General features: G+C 38.0%; 2 protein-coding genes across 2 annotated transcripts in view; one reads left to right on the forward strand and one right to left on the reverse strand.

Moving 5' to 3' along the window:
- LOC134225222 (AP-1 complex subunit beta-1) overlaps nt 1–24,420 on the forward strand; it is a 292,898-nt gene that overhangs the window by 159,447 nt on the left and 109,031 nt on the right. The gene's annotated exons all lie outside the window — the stretch shown is intronic.
- The window catches only part of LOC134221155 (cationic amino acid transporter 3), a 160,931-nt gene that overhangs the window by 74,955 nt on the left and 61,556 nt on the right, over nt 1–24,420 (reverse strand). The window contains exon 3 of the mRNA XM_062700346.1: nt 10,197–10,406. The gene's annotated coding sequence lies outside the window, so the exon portion shown is untranslated. The remainder of the gene's footprint in view (nt 1–10,196; nt 10,407–24,420) is intronic.

Here is a 24,420-nt window from a genome sequence, read left to right on the forward strand (position 1 = left end):
AAAAAACCTGGGTGTATGTATGTCCAAAAATGAACACACTTTTTGGAACATTGCAACAAGCTACATTTGACGGAGAATGCGGACTGCTTTTTTGCTATTTATAATCAACTCAACCAGCACTAACAAAACATTGCTTTCTCATACTCTTTCTCTACCCCTTCGGAAGAAAAATCGAATGAAAATAATTCAGGAACAATGGTAGTACATGCATATAAATGCATGCAAACAAATGCGATAGAAATAATGAGATCTATCACTATAAAGCGCTTATTATGATTGTTCTATAGTGCTTTTCTCGATATAGTTTATATTTAACGAGAAAGACATCACCACCGCTAGGTTGATTAAATTTGGGTTTTTTTATATATAGGGAAAAAGAAGAATATTGTAAATGGAACTGTTGGTATTGTAATATTAAAATGGATCAATTTTTGAACAGAATGAAGAAAATATTTCCGATGACTTGTCTTGGCATCTTCAACGATTGTATGATTCTTTAATAAAGATATTTCGGGTAGCTGGAAGGAAAAATCAGATCAAACTTTTTCACTTGGTTTCTCACGACACTAGGAAAGAGAAAAAAACACCACGATGGAAAATTGGTGTCCATTTTTGGTCGCCTGACGAAGGAAAAGTTAAGAGTTTCAAGCGCTTGTGGTGGCCCTGTGTCACTTTTGGTGACAGCCATCAGGACAAAAGGTTGGTTTGGTTCTAGGCGAGGAAAGATGCCACCGCACCGGATGCGAATTTAATTATTTTGTTGAAAAATATGCTTTGATTCTTTCTGACAGCTATCGTGACAACTTGGATAAATCTCTGATTTTTTGGAATCGAAATATAGGCACCTCCTGGTGCAATTTTCGTCTTGGCAATGAAATATTTCGGAAGTAAAATATTACCAAAAAGTGGATTTGCTATTGCTTTTAAAATCATTAATCGATCAAGCTCATTTTCAAAATTTAATAATAAGATTGCATTCAACGTTGAATTAGTTAATTGAAATCCATATATAATGATGACGATGTTCATGCTAGATATTAACATTGAATACCTTGTCTGAGAGATATGTGCGTTGGTAAAAAGAATAATTTAAAATATTAAATCTTCAAGTAGTAAAAATGCTGAAATAAATGAGAAAAAAACTGAATGATTTTGCTATATTTTTTGGATTCGTATTTATTGCTTCTAAGAACCAACAAAACACACACGACATCCTATAGGAGAAAAACTTAATATCACTACGTAAAACAGCTGTTATTCTATACGCGATGGGTGAAATAAAAACGGAATAAAAATTGCATTTCAAATTACCATAAAACTCTCTAATCTTGTTTCAACCTTGTTTGCTGGGAATATTACTTTGCGGGATTTATTATCAGATCGTTTTTCTTGGCTTTTCTTTCCCATTGAGATTCAGTCTACACCCACGTAGTGTTGGAAGTTAACCTTGCGGCTACTACCCAGTGTAATACACAACTGATAATATAGATGTAGATTCTTATTATTACAGTTGTCTCAGTAGTAGACCTTTTTACGAACGAGGTTTTTGATGAATTCAATGGGTTAGATATCAATTTCAAAGTTATTTTTGAACTGGATAGCCTTTTATCAATCACCATCGAGCAAATACTGCTACATGCGACACAAATGGTAAACGTATATATTTTATTGCAGTTATTGGTATTGCCCACAAGCAATATAAAATTACCCCGAGCTAAGTGTTACGTCCATTCAAGCGAAACAAGCCTTCAGTAAATCTCGGTATAGCCTATGCGTGGGAATGTTTCATTGGCAGATGTAGGGTTAAGGGCTACTTTCACAAAAAGCCGCACTTGAGATTTAGTTAAATAAAGTCGATGTAATGTCAATTCATGGCCCCTTGTATCGTTTTAACTCAAATCCTGAACAAAGAGTATTGAATGTATTCAGAATATGTATGATTCAGGTTTGGGATAACAATAAATTTCTTGATTAGAGATTTGAAAGACAATCTAAGTTTGGTAATAAAATAGTGTGGAAAGAGAATAAGTTAATTTTATTTTCATTTTATTACATTAAATATGCCGGGGCTGTCTGGACTGAAAATGGTACAGGCCCCTTACAAATGCACAAGGCATGACAGCCAGTGGGAAAAAGGAAAAAGTAATTTTCAGGTAAATCTCATGGCTAAAGCATGGCAAAAGGAAGCTGCCCGCAACGGACAGCCGACTGGGTCAGCTTACTATAACGAAATCACAATAGGAACCGTCTGGTGAGTGTGGTGGCTGGAGGTTCATTAACGCGGAAAAGTGAGCTGCGATAAAAGCAATGGGATAATTGAACAATTCCAGACTTGTTCATTCATGAGATTAAGTCAGTGGACATGACATCAAGTCATGCTCAATTCATGGATGGTGATGATTGCCACTTTTGTGTGGGATAAAGCTTCTGATAAGCTATCGTAACAATTATTCTCGGGATTTCAGAAACTGAATTTATTGTTTCGCAAAACGTTTCTGTTGAAACATGTCGGCTTAAAACAAGGATGAAACGAAGCTTACAGCGGTGATGATACAAAAAGCTACCTCACATGAATTATGAATTAAAAGTACATGAAATCGATTAAACATAGGATGAATCTGAATATTATTTCAAATCCATTACTTGTATATTTATCATTAGTGTCTCGTGTTCGATGCAACCTTGAAATAGTTGACAAAAAAATAGCTGACAAGTGATGATTTCCAGTTACATTTTGCGTATATGGCCTAAAGCTTAGTAAGTTTTCATATATTTAAGCTCAAACCAATAAACCGTCTAAGACGAATTAAGTACTATCCATTTAATTCCACTAGTTAATTTTCGTTATCTTTGCAGATACGTATTTCGACCACAACTGTGTGGTCGTCTTCAGTGTCTTGTACTTGACTCGACTTGAAGAAAACAATCGCAACTTACACTATTTATACTACGCTAGGTACCTAATCTAATCTTATTTGCCTACTTTATTTACCTATACAGTAAATTACTTTATTGTTTAGGTAGAAACTTGAAGAGCCAAGAGCTGCCATTTCCCTGATCCTTATTCAACAGCGCTGTTTGTACCTGTCGGTGGATTTCCAAACTCTCAGCTACATCGAGTTTCCATGGGAAGAGACATTTCTTAAGATTTTAATATTTGATGCCGTAATTGGGTGATTTTCCTTATACACATGCTCTGCTACCTTAGATCTAAATTCGTAATGTAATCCCTTATCGTTTTCTCTTTTCGCCTTACTCACTTCCGCCATATGTTCCTTGAACCTTATATCTAATGATCTTTTTGTTTGGCCTACATAGATTTTTTCACATTGGGAACAACTTATCTTATAAACGCCTGCCTTATTCAACATTTCTACTTTATCCTTCGTTGAACCCAATAGAGACATTTCGTGGCAACTACTACAAACAGACGAAAGGAGCACCGATGGGAAATCCGCTATCACCGTTTTTGTGCGAACTGTTCATGGCGAATCTGGAGAACAACCTACAAGAACAAGGAATACTACCCCAGAAGTGGTGGAGATACGTCGACGACATTTTCAGCATCATCAACCGAAAGGGTCAACCCAGGATTTTGGAAGCGATAAACAACGTGCATAAGGACATCAAATTTACCTTCGAAGAGGAAAAAGAAGGTAAACTACCTTTCTTGGATCTACTAGTCATCAGGGAAGCAAATACAACATTGAGCCTCGAAATCTACAGGAAGCCCACGAACACCATGAGAGTCATCCCATATTCATCGAACCATTCGTACCAACATAAAATGGCAGCATTTCATCACATGATCCACAGGATGCAGACGATACCCCTGAGCGAAGAAGGAAAAACGAAGGAACTACAATACATCTTGGAAACAGCGAAGATCAACGGATACCAGGAGAGGACTATACGAGCGATCATCAACAAGAAGGAAAGGACCCTACGACGAAATGGACATACAACGCTGACACCGATAGAGGAGCCGCTGAAAAGAGTTTCGGTCCCATATGATAAACACATCACCAACCAGCTACGCCCTCGACTAAGGAAATTCGGCATCGATCTAGTATTCTCCAGTAGAAGCAACCAACTCAAGTCTCTATTGGGTTCAACGAAGGATAAAGTAGAAATGTTGAATAAGGCAGGCGTTTATAAGATAAGTTGTTCCCCAATGTGAAAAAAATCTATGTAGGCCAAACAAAAGATCATTAGATATAAGGTTCAAGGAACATATGGCGGAAGTGAGTAAGGCGAAAAGAGAAAACGATAAGGGATTACATTACGAATTTAGATCTAAGGTAGCAGAGCATGTGTATAAGGAAAATCACCCAATTACGGCATCAAATATTAAAATCTTAAGAAATGTCTCTTCCCCATGGAAACTCGATGTAGCTGAGAGTTTGAAATCTACCGACAGATACAAACAGCGCTGTTGAATAAGGATCAGGAAATGGCAGCTCTTGGCTCTTCAAGTTTCTACCTAAACAATAAAGTAATTTACTGTATAGGTAAATAAAGTAGGCAAATAAGATTAGATTAGGTACCTAGCGTAGTATAAATAGTGTAAGTTGCGATTGTTTTCTTCAAGTCGAGTCAAGTACAAGACACTGAAGACGACCACACAGTTGTGGTCGAAATACGTATCTGCAAAGATAACGAAAATTAACTAGTGGAATTAAATGGATAGTACTTAATTCGTCTTAGACGGTTTAATACATTCCACTAAAAGAGCTTAATATATTTTTCTCAAACCAATATTATTCCTCCAGTTGGCTTGCTTTAAGTAGTCAAAAACAACAATAATTTTGCACAATCTCTTTTTTAAGCCGTCACAAGTCAACTATAAAGGAAAAATACCTACATGGATACCTGGTTGGCTACAGCGTCGATACACATATGCCTTGTAGAGCTCCATAATCGTCGGTCTTGGGCGATGTTTCTCCAGTTTCCCCGAACGTTCAGGGTCCCCAGGTCCGATTTCACCGCGTGCAGCCAGCGTGTTCGTGGGCTTCCACGAAGTCGTCGGTCCCTATCTGGTTCTCCTATCTGGAATATTGTTTTCGCTATTCCTTCTTCCGGCATTCACACTAAGTGACCAGCCCACTGAAGTTTACCGTATTTTATACGATTCACAATATTTTCTTCTTTGTATACTTGATACAGCTCATGATTAGTAAACAATTTTTTCAACAACTTTAAACACATCCCCATCAAGCACTACCTCTACCACTAGGTCTTCCCCTATCTCTATCTGACACCATGTACTTTGTCTTGGCAGAGTTAATGGTTAAGCCTATCCTCGCCGTCTCCCTCTTCAGTGGGACAAAAGCCTCCACTACTGCTCTGCGATCGATTTCAATAAGGTCGATGTCGTCCGCAAAGCCCAGGAGCATAAGCGACCGTGTAACGATAGTGTCGTTCCTCTGCACGCCAGATCTCCTAATAGCGCCTTCGAGTGCAATGTTGAACAATAAATTCGAAAGTGCTTCAATCCATCTAAGGTCACAAACGAGGTTGACACTTCGTCTACAATCCGAATACTTGATCTCGAGCCACCCAGCGTTCTAATCAATTTCGCCGGAAAACCATGTTCGGGCATTATCTGCCACAGCTCATTTCTCTGCACTGAATCGTACGCTGCTTTGAAATCAATGAACAGATGGTGAGTCTGCAAGTTGTACTCCCTGAATTTATCAAGGATCATTCGCAGGCTATATATCTGATCCGTCGTTGATCGGCCCTCACGAAAACCTGCCTGGTATTGTGGGTAATGTGGTGGATTGATTGATGAAGCTACTCACTTCCGTGTTTGAGAAGCTCGACGGGATCTCGTCCTGTTTTTTACTGTCCTGCTTTACTGTTTTTCAGCTCGTTTAGAGCCTTCTTAACCTCGTGTGGCTCCACAGCTTGACCGTCGCCGACTATGTCCATCCTGCTCCTTAATACACCTTCATTATCACCGTTCAACAAATCTTCGAAGTGCTCCTTCCACCTGGCTGCCTCCATAGTCTTGTCTGTCAGCAAATCCCCCTCTCGGTTATGCCGCGCGCCATTGACAGTTGCGTAAAAACCTCCGCATATCGTTTCTATCCATGTTCTCCTGCGCTTCAGCTTTCACACTCTCTTCGTGTTGCCTTTTTTTCTGCGGTAGATTCGTTTCTCTTCTGCCAGTGCTGCACTCTACCGCTCTCTGTTGGCACTCTGTTGGCACTCCTCATCAAACCAACCATTTCGTTGGTATCGCTGTGCAATGCCTAACACTTCCTGCGATGTTGTAGTCACAGCCTCGTGGATATTTTCCCACAATCTGTTGACGTCGCCACATCCGGTGACATCTCCTATTCGCTCGTCCAGCTTCTTGTGGTATTGTTCAGCAACTCCTTCAACTGACAAGCGTTGGATATTGGAACGCATCGTTCTGTTGTTTCGTGAATTCGTGACGCTGGAAAGTCGCGCCCGAATTTTTGCATCTACAAGATAATGATCCTAGTCGATGTTCGGACCTCTGAGGGACCTTACATCTATAACACCCGAGAAATGTCGTCCGTCGACCAGCACGTGGTCTATCTGTGAGCAGGTGTCTCCACTCGGATGTTGCCAGGTGTGTTTGCAAATGTTCTTACGTGCGAAGTAGGTACTGCTTATTGCCATCTCTCTCGCAAAGGCAAAATATAAAACGCAATATAGGTTGGGCAGAATGATCGGGACAGGCAAAATTTTATCAAAATTCAAATGACCATAACTCCGTAAAATATCAACCGATTTGTTTGGTTCTGACAGCGTTCGACGGCAAAATCAATCAAGTTTAGGAAAACTGGTTCAAATCCATGTCCAGACCGCCGGATCTGCATTTCAAAAATTGTAATTTTTTGAGAGCTTGTATTTTTTACTTGGGTGAAATATTGACTTTTCCCGAGTTGATTGATATGTTGATGTCACAGATCAGGCAATAAACGCATGAGATATGGCCGCTTTCGTGTAATCCGTGAAACCGGTTCCACCAATTGTCGCACGCACGCTATTGTTCTCGTAGACAGCGTTCTTGCACCAAGTGGTACCCCATGGCCATAGTTAAATCTTTTTCCAATTATATCAATATGGGTATCAAACTTCATGGTTTACAAAAGTCATTACAATTGTGTAGGGGAGAATGGTCTAAATGTACCCATGGGAAAAAATAGCCCAACGAAAGAAAATAAGAAATAAGAAAAAATCGCTGAAGCTTTTCTTTTTTCCTATCCAAATGAAATTCTACTGAAGTTCTTATGAATTTCCGAAGGAAGGTGTCCTAAGTTTCCAGAGGAACTTCCTTGAGAATTCAAAATGGATGTTCAAAAAAAATTTCTGTGAAAGATGAAACTCTGAACTCATTGTCTCTAAAATTTTTGGAAAATTCTAAAAATATCAAGTGATTTTTTTTTAATTTCAATTTTCCTCCTAAATTATAAAATTGTTCGCGGAATATAAGAATACTCAGAAGATAATTACCGAGAAATTCATACGATTTTTCTTACCAAATGTAGAAGATTTGACCGCCGACGCCAACGACGATTTTCGGACCGACGCAAGCCTCTAGAACAATTGTGATTCAAATATTTGCTCAGAAACACTGCGCCAGCCGTTATTTAATGGGGTACCACTTGGTGCAAGAACGCTGTCTACAAGAACAATAGCGTGCGTGCTACAATAGGTGGAACCGGTTTCACGGATTTCACGAAATCGGCCATAAAATATAAAATGGGTCAATATTTTAAAAATGTGAAATAAAAAAGTGAAAAATAAAAGCGCCTAAAAATTAGCATTTTTAACATTCCCTCAAATAATCCGGATTATCTCCGATATCCAGTGGTCTGACCATGGATTTGAATTAATTTTCCAAAACTTGATTTAATTTCCCGTCGAACGCTGTCAGAACCAAAGAAATCGGTTGATATTTCACAGAGTTATGGCCATTTGAATTTTGATAAAATTTTGCCAGTCCCGATCATTCTGTCCAACCCCTGTAAGTTATGAGTTACAAAATAATAAAAATAATCCTTTCAAACTTCTGTCTTTCGCTGTTCTAACCCATCGAACTTTTACCTATCGACCATTCGTCATAGATCCAAAAATAATACACGATTTAATTATTAGAAAGTATTTGCTCCAATCACCACAATCACCGCCACCAGTAGCGGTTTGAACTGATTACACTCCATTGGTTGCGAAACTTCTTCCACCACCCGTTGTGACCACCGGGGGGTTACCACGATTGGTAACAGCAATACGTACGCTCAATCTGGTTATTCATTTTTGTGACGGGAGGGGGATAAATATTTATAATCATCAGCTAACCAAGCCTCGACCGACGACGGCCTCTTTTTATGCGTCGGAATATTTTTGCTCTGGTGAAACTCGATCAATTGAGTTTAAAATTCAATTACACTTTTGTTTTCATTGTTCGTGGAATCATCAAATATTAACCGACTGACTGGTAGACTGGCTATGTACAGAGGCGTTTGATTTTGAGAGTCGCTTTCATCATCGCGTATTAAAGAATTTATTTTGGTTTAATGAGAATTTATATAATCGATGACAAAAAAGTTGTTTAGATGATGTTAACCAGCATTATATAAGAAAAATGTGACATGGACTACATTTTACCCTATCCAATTGACCTTTCCCGTCAAAAATTGTATCTCGTTTTATTTGCTCCGTCGATTCTTTGGTTTATTCAAGGGTACTTTCCCAAAGAACCCATATTTTTTGACGCCTCTAACTCTTTAAAAAATCGAAAACAAAAACCTAAAAAGTGCTGCACGTGTGAAACGGCCTGAAAAATTCACCTGATGTTCGTTCAAAGTCGGGCAAATGTTGGGCCAATCTTGAAAAACAGCATTTTTTCGATTTTCTGTTTTAAATTTTAAAAATAATAGAAGGCATCAAAAAATATGTTTTTTTTTTGGGAAAGTTGATCTTAAATAAAATAAAAAATCGATCGAGCGAATAAAAATTCTTGACGGGAAAGGTCAATTATCAAAAATTTCTTTCCGTGGTATTGTCGGGATGCAAAGGTATTCTCAGCCTCTAGTAGTAACAATAACTACAAACTAACATAACCCTCCTTCCCCTTGATCTAGATTTGTGAGCTTTGAAACGTGTACTTTGAGAATAGGTGGTAAATCACAAACTCTATTCACTTGGATTGTAGTGTAATTTTCATCAGATCTGAACAATTACGGAGTAGCAACCATTGATAAGTACAATATCAGTCTAAGCTAAGCTAAGTTATAGACGTCAGCGCTGTCCGTTGTGAGTAAAAATCAGCCAATTCACTTGCTCAATTAACATCACTATTATCAACACCACATAAGATGCTTTATATTCTTTGTAAAAAAATATTGTTTATTTTTATGTTAAAAATAAAGAGAAGTTGGAAGAACAAAAGCGTTATTATGTTTTCAAATAAATCAGTTTTAAGATTTTTTATCAAAGTACAAGTACAATCAAAAGGCTCTAAATTACGAAAGAAAAAGCTATCCTATTCCATTCTCGTAAGTCACAGCTATTGTTCCGAATAGCGCTAATATCCATAAAAACGGCCCATCTCATCATGCTAAAGAAGATGAATATTTTTAGGTAAGCTGTAAATCGGCATAACAAATTTACGACGGGCTGCTGTCATTGTTACCATCTATTCAAGAGAATCTTACATTGCCTGCCAATCATACGTCTACCCGCAATAAGCTCTTCCTTAGCTCCAGCTCTAGCAGCAGCAACAGCAGCAGGATCTGATGATGTAGACGACGTAGGCGTAGGTTTATGACTTCCAAATGAAGTGCTTGTACGAACGAGCACGTGGGTTTAGCCTAAATCGGATTATCCAGGAATATCATGTCGAACAAATACAGCTGCTGTACACTTGATTTATATCTCACAATCTGAGACTAACAATTATGAGTTCATATAATCGAACTGTATATCAGTGTGAGTAATTTTCAGTCTATGCAAATATGTTGCCTACTATTTACCTTTACTAGCCATTTAATCATTGAGCTGCAAATAACTTATAATTATGTGAACATATGGTCCCGTAGCAGTTCTTTTCCACGTCAAATTCAAATAATTGTTATAAAAGAAAAAAGGCATTGTGTAGCCTCCGAATCATCTTTAAAAATTATCTCAGAAACATAAAACCATACTTGGGTACCTACCTAAATCATCACTGCTTCATGCATACTCGTTTGGGTCTTACGATGAAAGCTTGCACAGCTTCAACGTCGGCGATACTGACGCAGATCAGCCCAAACAAGTTTCGATTTTCCTCAACGGAGCTGCACTCGGAGATTCGTCAATACAGATAAAAAAGGTTATGCTTTTCTATCCGACCGGGGCGACCGAGCGTGGTGGTGGGCGTATCAATCCTGCGAAAGAGAAGAAAAGAACGTCAAGTTGGCTTTCCTCAGATGCGTTCACCCTATCATCAGTCATCCATATAAGGGAAAACCTAGTGGAAACCGAGCAAAGAGGGAACCATGGTTTCATCGATTTCGGATTTTGTGGAAAATCTTTTCCTATGCCAAGCGGCGGTAAAAGATTCCACGAAGTTGGTCTGCCAGTCGTATAGCCGAACGGCCGCTGTGCGGCATGAAAGATAGCTTGTTATCGACATGTTTCCCAGGAATTAGGGCCATCGGGGAATGTTAAACAATTCAAATTGGGATTCCTTTGGAAGGTGGAGGCAATCAAAAATGTACGCTCAACATCTGAAAAAATGTAAGTTACATACCTAGTAACTTAGCTTTAAGGCTAACTTAAGGATTGTAGTGTTTTGTCTTCCTTATGTAATTGTATTGAAAGACACATTTCAACTTTAGCGCATTAACACACAAATTTAACGCATCAGTTGGGTTGAAAAAAAAATCAAATGTTGTCAATGATTCAAATCGAAATTGAGTCTAAGCCCACCGAATCAAAATAAAAGATAGGAAAGTTGGAAAAACCGAACATTTCCAAATTTTGATAAAACATCTAACATTTTGGCGAGGCAAAACGCTCTAGGGGGACTAACCTACAATGTACTACGCGTCTCCACGCACTGTCCATACCAGAATGCTGATTCTGCGACGCGTGGTGCGTTGTTCCCAAAGAGCTGCCAGCCAGAAGGCGTTTTGCCTCATGAGTTTTCCGGCAACGAAGTATCATCACTTCTTTTAAACTTCCTAGTGCATTAAAAAAACGTTACACATTGTGCATTAGCGGGTCAAAATGACTTAAATTGAATTCGCTCCCAAAAGTTCATTTTCAAACCGATTCTCAATCTTTTGGAACCAAATTGAAGGTATGGATTCCACGGATGTCGTTACGGACTGATTTTTGCACTTTGGCCATTCTGGTTCCCAGGAATCGATGTTGAAGGAACATAGATTCTTAGGCCAATTTTTGGCGTGATTTATTGCCTTTCGAAGGGTGATTTTGAAAATGCTCATTAATTTGCGTAGAAATAATACTAAAAGAATGTAGCCATTGTCCATTTCCATGGATCAACACAATTCCCGATTATTTCACGGTCCGGTGTCCTTCCGGAAGACCCGGAACATCCGTAGAAGTGGTCAATTCATAGAACTCATCCTAGAAGAGCGCGGTTTTTTCCAAAGCTTTTCGTTATCGAACGCTGAGTAACAAATGATTGTAGTGACCCATTTTAGTGGACTTGGGTGGCCACCGAAGGTCCTCCGGAAGATCCGGAACGTCCGTAAAAATTGTCAGTTCACGAAACTTATCATAAAAGAGCGCGGTTTTTTTCAAAGCTTTTCATTATCGATCTTTGAGAAACAAATGATTGTGGTGACCCATCTTGATGGATCTAAGTGGCCACCGGCGGTCTTCCAGTAGATCCGGAACGTCCGTAAAAGTCAATTAATCAAACACATCATAGAAGTGCACGGTTTTTTTCCAAAGCTTTTCATTATCGAACTTTGAGTAACAAATGATTGTGGTGACATTTTGGTGGAATTGGGTGGCCACCGAAGGTCCTCCAGAAGATTCGGAACGTCCGTAAAAGTGGTCAATTTATGAAACTTATCATAGAAGAGCGCGATTTTTTCCAAAGCTTTTCCTTCCTTATAGTACTTTGAGTAGCAAATGATTGTGGTGACCTATTTTGGTGGAGCTGGGTGGCCACCGGAGGTGCTCCAGAAGATCCGGAACGTCCGTAAAAGTCAATTTATCAAACACATCATAGAAGCACGGTTTTTTCCAAACCTTCTCTTTATAGTACTTTGAGTAACAAATGATTGTGGTGACCCATTTTGGTGGGCCTGGGTGGCCACCGGAGGTGCTCCAGAAGATCCGGAACGTTTGTAGAAGTGGTTAATTCATGAATCTCATGCTAGAAAAATGCGTTTTTTTTTAATTGTCGGACGCTGGCCATTTTGATGGACCTGAATGGCCACCGGAGTTCCTTCAGAAGATTCGGAACGTCCGTAAAAATGGTCAATTCATGAAACTTATCATATAAGAGCGCGGTTTTTTATAAAGCTTTTCATTATCGAAAGTTGAGTAACAAATTATTGTGGTGACTCATTTTGATGACTACCGGAGCTCCCCCAGAAGATCAGGAACGTCTGTAAAAGTGTCAATTCATCAAACTTATCATAGAAGAGTGCGTTTTTTTCAAATCTTTTCATTTTCAGACGCTGAGTAACAAATGATTATGATTAAAGGCATATTATTCGGCAACTCATGTGCACAGCACATGTTTCGAAATGGATAAATTGATATGAAATTTGCGAAAAAGAATCCACGTGTCTTGGAGGGACTCGAACCCTCAACTTCCTACTCTCTAGATAGGAACCCCTACACAACAAGACCAACGTTTGCGGAAAAGCCAACCTCCACCGCGGTTAGCACTTTTTTGCAAATTAAATATCTTTCAGATGCTAGATTTGTCCAATCTCCACATGTGCTTTACTGTTGAATATCCACAGTCAAGCGAGTGCACATTGTTTATTAAACGAGAGGATCGCACTATAGGTACCCAACAACGGGCTGGGCAGATTGTATATAGTGCGAATCAATCACACAAATGGTTATGGTGACCCCGTGTGATAGACCTGAGCTGCCACCGGAGGTCCTCCAGTAGATCCGTAAAAGAGGTCAATTCATGAAACTCATCATAAAAGAGCACAGTTCCTTCCTAGCTCTTCATTGTCGTACTCTGAATAATAAAATATCCCATAAAGTGGTCAATTTTTGAACAGTCAGCGGGGTCTTCCAGAAGATTCGGAGCATCCAAAAAAGTTATCAATTTAAAAAAAATCATCCCAGAAAAGAGTATGTAAAAACAAATCTTTCTATTATCGAACTCTGAGCTAGACACGAAGGAATGTCGTGACCCGTTCTTATTTACCAAAGTGACTATCGGAGGTCTTACGGAAGATACGGAACATCGGTTAAAGTGGTTAATTGATGTAATACATACTAGAAGAAAAAAAATTAATTAAAATTTCCTTGTCGTACTCTGAACATGAAATTATTGCCGTAACCTTTTCTCACGGATGTGAGTAGCAACCAAAGGCCCTCCGGAAGATCCGTATCACACGTAAAAGTGATTAATTCATAAAACCCACCTTAGAAAACACGCCATATAAGAGATGATGAAGCACACGATTCTTTTAAACCTTTTATTTTCCTTATTTTAGAAACAAATAATCGTAACAAATTCGCATGGATTGCCCACTGTATTCTTCAAGTACATTCAGATCATCCGTAAAATCGGTCAATTCATGAAACTTGTCATAGTTTTCCTATTTTCGTATCCTGAGTAATGAATGATCGTTGTAACCCATTCTCAGGAACGTGTGCAGTCACCAATGAAACTCCGCAAGATCAAAAAATCTGTAATTATAGTCAATTCATAAAAATTATGATGACACTATTTTTTTTTAAGGAAAATCACATCAACCCAGAAAATATTTTCAAGTATGGCAAAATTTGCTTCGATGAGTCGATATTCAGTCATAAATAATCGACTCATGAAAGTTTGACTTAAAATAAAAATTTACTTTGGTTGAATCTTTTGACAACGTTTGGTCAAAAATTTCTTGCAAGATGATGGATCATAAAAAACCTATCTTATAATGTTAAATTTTTATTAACAGGGGGTCTATAATGGCAGCAAAAAGGTTCAACTATGATAAAAAGAGCACCTGAAATTTTCTTAATTTTTTTAGGGTGACAATATCAGGTCGAAAATGTGATAAAATCGGGTCGAAAACGAGAGAAAATCGAGGGTAGACAAAATCGCGAAGTGACAAAACCGGGTCGATACTGTATTATTAGGCTAGCATGATGAAACTTTTATGCTCAGATAAGTCATGAAAATTTCCAACTTTAAAATTTCCAACTTAAAAATTTCCAACTTAAAAATTTCCTAGACCGGACCGGGAATCGAACTCCGCCACCCTCAGCATGATCTTGCTTTGTAGACGCGAATCTTACCGCACGGGAAAGATGGCCCACGCAGAAAGCATCACAACAACCTTCATGAGATGATCAAGAATAACAAACACTTTCAAAAGATCGTGTTCTAGATAAGATAAGTAAGTATCAAGTGTTAACCAATCCGTAGGAACTTTAGGAGGATATCCAGTGATCACTTAAGTCATGTGTATGGATCACGAGAGGGCCTTCACTGGCTATTTAAGTCCATAACTGAGGGTCACGACAAAAATGTCATGCTCAGATTGCGATAATAGATTTTTTGAATAACCATGCTCCTATGATTCGATATTCGTTAGTTTGCAGCTTTTAGCAATATTACGGGCATAATTCATAAAGGAGTGGTCGTTCAGGTCCATAAGAATGGGTAACGATAATTTTCTATAACTCAGAGAATGTTAATGAAAAGCTTTGGAAAAGCCGCGTTCTTCTATGGTGAGTTGCATGGAATGAACATTTCTACGGATGTTCCGGATCTTAGAAAGGACCTCTGGTGGCCACTCAAGTACATTTAAATGTGTCACCACGTTCTTTTGTTACTCAGAGCAGCTTTGTAAAAATTGCACTCTTCCATGATGAGTCACCCAGGTCCTTCAAAAAGGGTCATCATAGTCATGTATTACTCAGCGTTCGGTGATTCAGCTATTCTATAGTGAGTTTTATGAATTGACCACTTTTACGGATGTTCTGGATCTTCTGGAGGAACTCCGGTGGCCACTCAGGTCCATCACAATGGGTCACCATAATCATTTGTTACTCAGTGTTCGATAATCAAAAGCTTTGGAAAAAACCGCACCCTTTCATGATAAGTTTCATGAAATGGCCATTTTTATGGACGTTCCGGATCTTCTGGAGGACCTCCGGTGGCCACCCAGGTGCATCAAAATGGGTCACCAAAATCATTTGTTACTCGTAGTTCGATAATAAAAAGCTTTGGAAGAAAAACCGCGCTCTTCTATGATAAGTTTCATGAATTGACCATTTTTACGGACGTTCCGGATTTTCTGGAGGAACTCCGGTGGCCATTCTGAGGTCCATCAAAATGGTCACCACAATCATTTGTTACTCAAAGTAAGATAAGGAAAAGCTGGGAAAAAAACCGCGCTCTTCTATAATGTGTTTCATAAATTGACCACTTTTACGAACGTTTCGGATCTTCTAGAGGACCTTCGGTGGCCACCCAGGTCCATCAAAATGGGTCACCACAATTATTTGTTACTCGTAGTTCGATAATAAAAAGCTTTGGAAAAAAAACCGCGCTCTTCTATGATAAGTTTCATAAATTGATCATTTTTACGGAGGTTCCGGATCTTCTGGAGCACCTCCGGTGGCTGCCCTGGTCCACCAAAATAGATCCCCACAATCATTTGTTACTCAAAGTACTATAACGAAAAGCTTTGGAAAAAAACCGCGCTCTTCTATGATGTGTTTCATAAATTGACCACTTTTACGGACGTTCCGGATCTTCTGGAGGACCTTCGGTGGCCACCCAGGTGCATCAAAATGGGTCACCACAATCATTTGTTACTCGTAGCTCGATAATGAAAAGCTTTGGAAAAAAACACGCTCTTCTATGATAAGTTTCATAAATTGACCATTTTTACGGACGTTCCGGATCTTCTGGAGCACCTCCGGTGGCCACCCAGGTCAACCAAAATAGATCACCACAATAATTTGTTATTCAAAGTACGATAACGAAAAGCTTTGTGAAAAAACCGCGCACTTATAGGATGAGTGCCATGAATTGATCATTTTTACGGATATTCCGGATCTTCTGGAGGAACTCCAGTGGCCACTCAGGTCTATCACAATGGGTCACCATAATCATTTGTTCCTCAGCGTTCGATGATGAAAAGCTTTGGAAAAAACCGCGCTCTTTTATGATAAGTTTCAAAAATTCCACTTTCACGGACGTTCCGGATCTTCTGGAGGACCTTCGGTGGCCACACAAGTCCATCAAAATGGGTCACCACTATCATTTGTTACTCGTAGTTCGATAATGAAAAGCTTTGTAAAAAACCGCGCTCTACTATAATAAGTTTCATGAAATGACCATTTTTACGGACGTTCCAGATCTTCCGGAGGACCTCCGGTGGCCACCCAGGTCCACCAAAATGGGTCACCACATTTATTTATTACTCAGCGTTCGAAAATAAGAAGCTTTGAAAAAAACGTGCTCTTCTATGATGAGTTTCATGAATTGACCACTTTTACGGACGTTCCGGATCTTCCGGAGGGACACCGGACCGTGGAATAACCAGGAATTGTGTTGATCCATGGAAATAGACAATGGCTACATTCTATTGGGATTATTGCTACGCAAATTTGTGAGCATTTCCAAAATTACCCTTCGAAAGGCAAGAAATCAGGCCAAAAATTGGCCTAAGAATCTATGTTCCTTCAAAATCGATTCCTGGGAACCAGAATGGCCAAATTGCAAAAATCTGTCCGTAACGACATCCGCGGATTCCATACCTTCAATTTGGTTCCAAAAGATTGAGAATCGGTTTGAAAATGAACTTTTGGGAGCGAATTCAATTTGGGGTCATTTTTGACCCGCTAATGCACAATGTGTCACTTTTTTTGTTGTGGCGTTCCTAGAGGTCGCTGAAAGCTGGTTATCACCCCAAAATTTTCATTTCCAAAAGTTAGGAAAAGTCAGAAAACTTCAAAACCCTCTCTCATTTGATTACAAAGCTACAACGTTTTTAAATCATCTCTGGGCCAAAATAGACCCCAATGCACTAGGAAGGTTAAATATGAATATTATCAATATGATTCAGATTTTCTACAATTTTTAAATTGCATCAGCAAGCTATATTGTTTAACTGTTGTATGAGGTAAAAATACCCCTGAAAATCGATACGGCTAAGACATTAAAGTAGTCTTTGTTTAGCTAGGGCATATTTCCCCTCCTTCCCCAACAACTTCGTTTTACAAGAAAAGCAAAAACATTGGTCCCTTCTTTTCTTGGTCTTAAACTCACTGGCGACGCCAGAATTCTGGTAGAGGAGGGGCACCAGCATTTTTGATTCATTTACAATTTGGCATCAGTAGTAAGAACTAGGTATGATTATATTAGTCAAACGATAAATCAATTAAAAACAATGTCAGGCAGTTAAAAAATATAACGAAATTTTATTGCCCATGATTGCAGATTTGTAACATTTGCATTTTGGTTGATTTTTTAAATTCTTTTTCCACACAAACTCAATCATTTCCAGCTATCCACAGATAAGCAAGATAGTAAAGCCTATTTTACTGTTGTGGAATTAGATGCAGTTAATTGAGCTTTCCGAATGATTTTCAGGCTTTTTTACAAAAGGAAAGAAAATGCGAGTGTTACAAATATGCGATTATAGGGAGTTTAGTGCATAATGGTCTGTAATTGAAAAGGTCACTAGGAATTTTTCAGAATAATTTTTCCAAAAATTTCCAATTCCTGAGTGACAATGGATAGAACGACAGTTTAAGGGGTTTTCTAGCAAGCAATTCCAGAGTCAAACCCGTTTTTTACTACTGACTAAAATGCTTTGAATGTTCTATTTTCCTTTGAAATTTACTTCTGATATTTATCTTAAATAACTCTTTAGGAAATACCTCCAGAATTTTGTTTTACCTTCGGATGTTATCGATCATTTAGTAATCTGCGTTTTATCATTTAGTAGTTTGTCAATAGCTCATTCCATAGGCTGTATTTTAAAATGTGTTGTATAGTGAACTTCTAGTGCGAAGGTATTTCTACAACTCTGTCTAACAGTTCGTTCTTTGAATTTCACTAATAACAGAGCTATAGCGCAAGTAGCAGTAACTTATACTAAATGATTGAAATTTTGTTATCATTAAGTAAGAGTTACTGCAACTGGCACCTTAACTCCGTTAATAGTGGAAATCAAACATCGACCTGTTAGGCAAAGTTGTAGAAAAACCTTCGCACTTGAAGTTCACCATACAACGCATTTTAAAATTTAGCCTCTGGATTGAGTTATTGATGAACTACTAATTGATCGAATGCAGATTACTAAATGAACGATAACATCCTTGGTTGTATTATGACCAGGGAATCAATATTCGATATACCCTTATATCAACAGAGTTTGTTACTGACAAACGCACCTCGCAACGAGCCTTTATCAGAATCCAAACACAATATGACAAGAATCATTTGCCTTGCATGCTTTTATATTTCCGAAAATACAAAACTATTTTTGTTGTTACAGTTAGATTCTCAAATATTTCCATAAAAGCAAAAGCTACGATAGCATAAAACCGAAATTTGCTGTAGAGATAATGCAAAAAAACGGAATGAATAGTTAGCAACAAAATTGTCTTCTTTTTTTGCTGACAAAATTTTTTGGATCTTTGTCATTATTATCTCCGACAAAAACAAAGCTTTGTTGTTGGTTCTCTTTTGTCGCTTGTTTTGTATGAGCATCCAAGAAAAATTGATTTCCTGATTATGACATCCGGATATGATTCAGGCCATATTGGCCAACCTAGCGTCAATTTTAAGGCCCTTGGGGCCTCTGGGGTCTCTGGGGGCATTAAAATCGGCCATTTTTAAAATGTCACAAACTATGGCAATATGGGTATCAAACTTTAGCGTTTTGCAAGACAAGTTTCATTATGGCATCCGGGTATGGTTCTGGCCATATTGATCACCTTGGGGTCAATTCCTTGGAGAAGCCTCCGGAGGCATCGGAATCAGCTATTTTCAAAATATAAAACACTATCCAAATATGATTCTGGGGATATTGGCCACCCGGAGTACAGTCCCAAGGCCGTCGAAGAAACCCCTGGAAGCATCAAGATCGGATGTCGTAATTGTTCGTGTCTTACAAAATTTTGAAGTTTTTTACCCATATTGCCACAGTTTGTAGTATTTTGAAAATGGGCAGTTTTGATCCTCCGGAGGCTTTCTCAAAGGCCTCTGAACTGTCTCCAAGGTGGCCAAAATCATTATAGGATGCCATAGTTCTACTTGTCTTGCAAAATGCTGAAGTTCAAAAACCATTTTGGCATAATTCGTAATTTGTTGGAAAAAATCGATATTGATGCTTACGTAGGCTGCCCAAGGGCTTGCCTTAGGGTGGAACATAGCTTCGGAATCATATCCGATTGTCAAAATATCACTCGTCTTGCAAAATGCTGATGTTTGATACTCATTTTGCCATTGTTTGCTAATGGGAGGCCTTGTGATATTTTGAAAATACCCGATTTTGATACCTCCCGAAACTCTCCCAAAGGCCTTGGAACTGACCCCAGGTCAGGCCAATATCCCAGAACCATATCTCGATGTCACCTCAATTGTCTTGGAAAATTCTTATGTATGATATCCATATTTCAATAGTTTCAATAGTTTGACCCCAGAAGTGGCAATAACCACAGAACCATATCTCGATACCATAGTCCACCTATAGCCACCCACCGCCATAGTTTGTAAATATTTGAATATGGTCGATTTTTGATGCCTCCGAAGGCTTCTGCAAGGGCCTCGGAACTGACCCCAGGATGGCCAATATTCCCAGAACTATATCTCGATGTCATGGTCCCAATTGTCTTGCAAAGTACTGAATTTTGATACCCACATTGCTATAGTTTGTGATATTTTGAAAATGGCCGACTTCGATGCCTCCGAAAGCTTCCGCAAGGGCCTCGGAACTGACCCCATGGTGGCCAATATCCCCAAAATCACATCCGGATGTCATAATCTAACTTGTCTTGCAAAATGCTGAAGTTTGTAAAAGTAAAAATATTGAACTGGCCATTTTGGGGCCTGGCCTGTTGTTGGCCATTTCTGAAACAGGTGTCACCATGATTTTTGGTTTTGTTCTAATCCCTATATACAATTCTACCGAAATGATATGCATAGAGACGTAAAAAATAACATTTTGATGGACTTTTATCGCCAAAAAAGGAAGTTGTGGTCAAATTTATTGCCCCGGAATATCTGACCGGAACAACTTCGGATAATAGGACCACATCACAAATCTCAACACGTATTCTGAATTCTGGGATCCGCACAAGCAAAACAGAGATAAAACCAGGCTAAATATTCTCTGGAAAGGTCTTTGCAAATTTATCCGGAAATTCCTTAGAAACATCCTCCAGAAGATCCTTCGGAAATCCTTTTAGTAAAGCCACACGGAATTTCTTCCGAAATTCCTGCAGTAATTAAATAATTAATTAATCAATAATCGATCAAAGAACGAAATATGAAATACTAAAGTAATTTTCGGAAGAGTTTCTACGGAAATTTCAAATTTCAATGAGAAATTCATTAAGTAATTGCTGAAGGCATTTCTTAAAAAGTTCAAAGTTCCAAAAGAAATTCCTGAAGGAATTCTCATGATTCCCTGATACAATTTCCAAAGGTATTGCCGAAGAATTTCGCGTAGGACTTCCAAACCAAAAATTCTTAAAATAATTCGTTAAGGATATTTCGAAGAAGTTCTGAAGACGCAAGTATTCAGCAAGAATTTTTTTGAAGAAATATCTTGATGCATTTTCAAAATAATTTCTGGATCTATCTCCTAATTATTTTCCTGAGAATTTGCCGAAAGAATTTCTGGAGGAAACTCCGAAGAATTTCTTGGGGGAATGTACAGAGAAATTCAAAATTTTCGGAAATTCCTTCAGGAGTTCCTTCGGAAATTCCTAAGGAAATCCATTCGGAAATTCCTGAAAAAAATCCGACGGAACTACAAAGGCCGGGGGAGTGGAACACCTGGAAGAATTTCCGAATTTCTGAAAATTTGCTAAAGAAATTGCTGAAGAGAGAAAATTCCGGAGAAGTTTCCAAAAGAATTTTTAGACAATTAAAAAAAAAATCGAAGGAATATTTGCGGATGATATTTAAAGAAATTCCTTGAGAAATACTATAATGAAAAGCTGGAGGAATTTCTGATGTATTACTTGAAGAAATTTACGATGGAATCCCTGGATGAATTTTCGAAGATATGCCTGAAAGAACTTCTAGATGACTAACCGAATTAATTTCTGGGGGTATTTTTTACTAAAAAAATGTGTGGTGGACTTTCCGAACGAAGTATTGGATAAATTCATGAAATATCACCTGGATGAATACTGGAGAAATTCCCGAAGCAACTCCTGAGGTAAATTCCTAAGGAATTCCTGAGAATATTCGAAGAAGTATAATGATGGATCGACAGCAATCCCGAAATTGTTGGGTTTTCCTTTTTCGCATGAAGTCTTAATTCCAGATGCAAAACAGTGTTTTGTCTTGCTACTGTTTCCAGATTTTCAACGGAATTCCTGGATAAATTCCTGAAAGAATTCTCTAAGGGATTCCTTCAGATATTCCTGAAGGAGTTCTTGAAGGAGTTTCTGATTAAATATCCGAATGAATTCCTGTAGAAATTTAAAAAAAAATGTGAAAATTCCAATAGGTATTTGCTTCAAAACTCTCGTAGATTCCTTTAATAATTATTTAGAAAATTTGTTCAACAATTCCTTCACAAATTACGGTTGTTCTTTGAAAATGCCATTGAGAATCCCAGTAGCCCATTTGAATACTTCTCCAGGAATTCCTTCGTAAAACATCCCAAAATGCCTTTAAAAATTTCTTCAGAAATTCCTTTAGTAAAAGAATGTGGAAATATTGTTGGAAGAATTGTTCCGAATAAATTATTGAAGAATGAAATAGGAAATTCTGGAAGAGTTTCTAACGGAAATTTAGAAGTAATAAATTTTAAAGATTTTTCGGAAAAAATCTCAAAAGAATTCCTGAAAGAATTCTCTGAAGGAATTTCCAAAAGAAGAAAAGGAAGAAATTTCAAAAGGAACCAACGAAGGTCTAAAGGTATTCCTGGAAGAGATTCCGGATGAATGAGCGAAGGAATTCCTATAAAAGTTTTTGGAAGAATTCCTGAGGATCTGAATAAATTTCTGTGGGAAATTTCAAACTCCAAACTCCAAACTCCAAAAATTTTTCCTAGAGTTTCCGAAGGGATTTCATGAGAAAGTACTGGCAGAATTCTTAAGACATATACCTAAGAAATTCCTAAAAGAATTCGTAAAGGAATTTCGGAATGATTTTCGAAGTGTTCGTATAATTCCAATCTTTGAATGTTCGAAGGAATATTATGAGGAATATCCAATGGAATTTTGTTTCAATTTGTCTTCGGAAATACCTTTCGAAATATCCTTGAAAATTGCTTTGGAAATTCTTCTAGGAATTTCTTCGAATTTCTTCGGAATTTCTTCTAAATTTAATGGAAAATTTGTTTGGAATTCAAACGGAGAAACTTTCAGGAGAATTTCTTTTATGAATTTCTTTATAAATTCCTTTGAAAATTGCCTTGGGTTTTAACGCGGGAATTGAATTAGGAACCCTTTCAACCCAAAAGGAATTGCATCAGGAATTATTTCAGGTTTTGTCAAACAAACACTTCCAGTAAAATGAAATGAAATTCTTGGAATTCATTTGAAATTTCACTTATGAATTTATTCAGAACTTCATCTTAGAATTCTTTCCAAATTTCATACCTTCGAGCATTCCTCCAAAAAATTTATTAGAAACTCCTCAACACCTTCGGATATTTATTTAAAAAATACCTCGGGAATATATCCCGAAATTCATTAGTAAATTCTATTACGAATCATTAAGAAATCATTTGAAGAGTTCCTCGAAAAATTAATCTGAAGATAGCTTTAATATCTCCGTTACAAATTCTTCCAAAAATTCCCTTAGGATTGCCTATTTCAGGAAAAAATCTACCAACAAAAATTCCGGAATAATTCCTGCATGAATTTTGTATGGTTTTACTGAAATAAAGAAGTTCGGAAGAAACTTCGTGATGAATTAACGAAGGCCTAACATTGGATTTTCCGAAGGAATCCCTAAAGGAAACTCAAAAGGAAATAATGAATTATTTTTTTAAATTATTCCAGGAGTGAAAAACCATTCTAAAGGATATTTAGAAATTTCAGAATGAATTCCTCAACAAATTTCTAAAGGAAATCTTGAAAAAAATTCGGATGGATTTGGCAAAGGAATTCTTACGGGAATTTACGAAAGATTTTTCAATAGACTTTCCTCTCAAAATAACTTCAAAGATTCCGTCGGAAGTTTCTCCGAGATAAATGGAAATTCTAAGAAAATCTGTTATTTTTCCTAGAAAAATTTTGACGCACATAATTAAATTTCCGAGAAATATTCGATTTTATGGTCCACGTGCCCCATCGTGCCCAGCTTAACTCAGCCAGTGCTAAAACTCTTCTAGATTAGACGATTGATGCATCTGTTTTGCAACATTGCTACGACAAATTAGAATACGCTGCCACTACGTCTTTATGCAACTGGCAAACTAATAAAATCATCTTCTTTTATGCAAATATACCAAAAATAAGAATCTATAAACACAATAAACACACGAGTTATGAGCCCCGCCCATAGGATACGTTTGCGTTGCGTTTGACACATTTACCATGGGAAAACTGTCAAACGTAACGCAAACGTATGCTATGTGCGGGGCTCTTTACAGGTTGCTACATCACAGGAAACTGAGTGTCAGTAAATAAGAAGGCAAAGCCGCTGTTTGAATGATTGAAAACCGAACCATGCCCAAGCAACCAGAAGTTCGGATAAGAAGGGCTATTTTGGCTTAATCAGCTCTCATTTTAAGTAATTTTTTGTATGGTGGGAGCGAAAAAGTGAACTTTAAAGTTCCGTTAAAGATGCTTGGAACTTTATGTGAACCATAGTGAACCAATTAGTTCGATTAAGAGTAAATTTAAGTAAAATCTGAACTTCTGATTGCTTGGGTGGGCGATAAACGGAACCATGAACTTCACATATCAGCTTTCTGTCATATTAACTAAATAACTTAATGCACATTCAATCCCTGAACCGGATATCAACCGGTTATCCGCTCGATGTTTTCCTCCTCAATGTTCCGGAATTCACCAAATTAA

This window comes from Armigeres subalbatus, chromosome 3 (assembly GCF_024139115.2).
Source record: "Armigeres subalbatus isolate Guangzhou_Male chromosome 3, GZ_Asu_2, whole genome shotgun sequence".
NCBI classification, from domain to species: Eukaryota; Metazoa; Arthropoda; class Insecta; order Diptera; family Culicidae; genus Armigeres; species Armigeres subalbatus.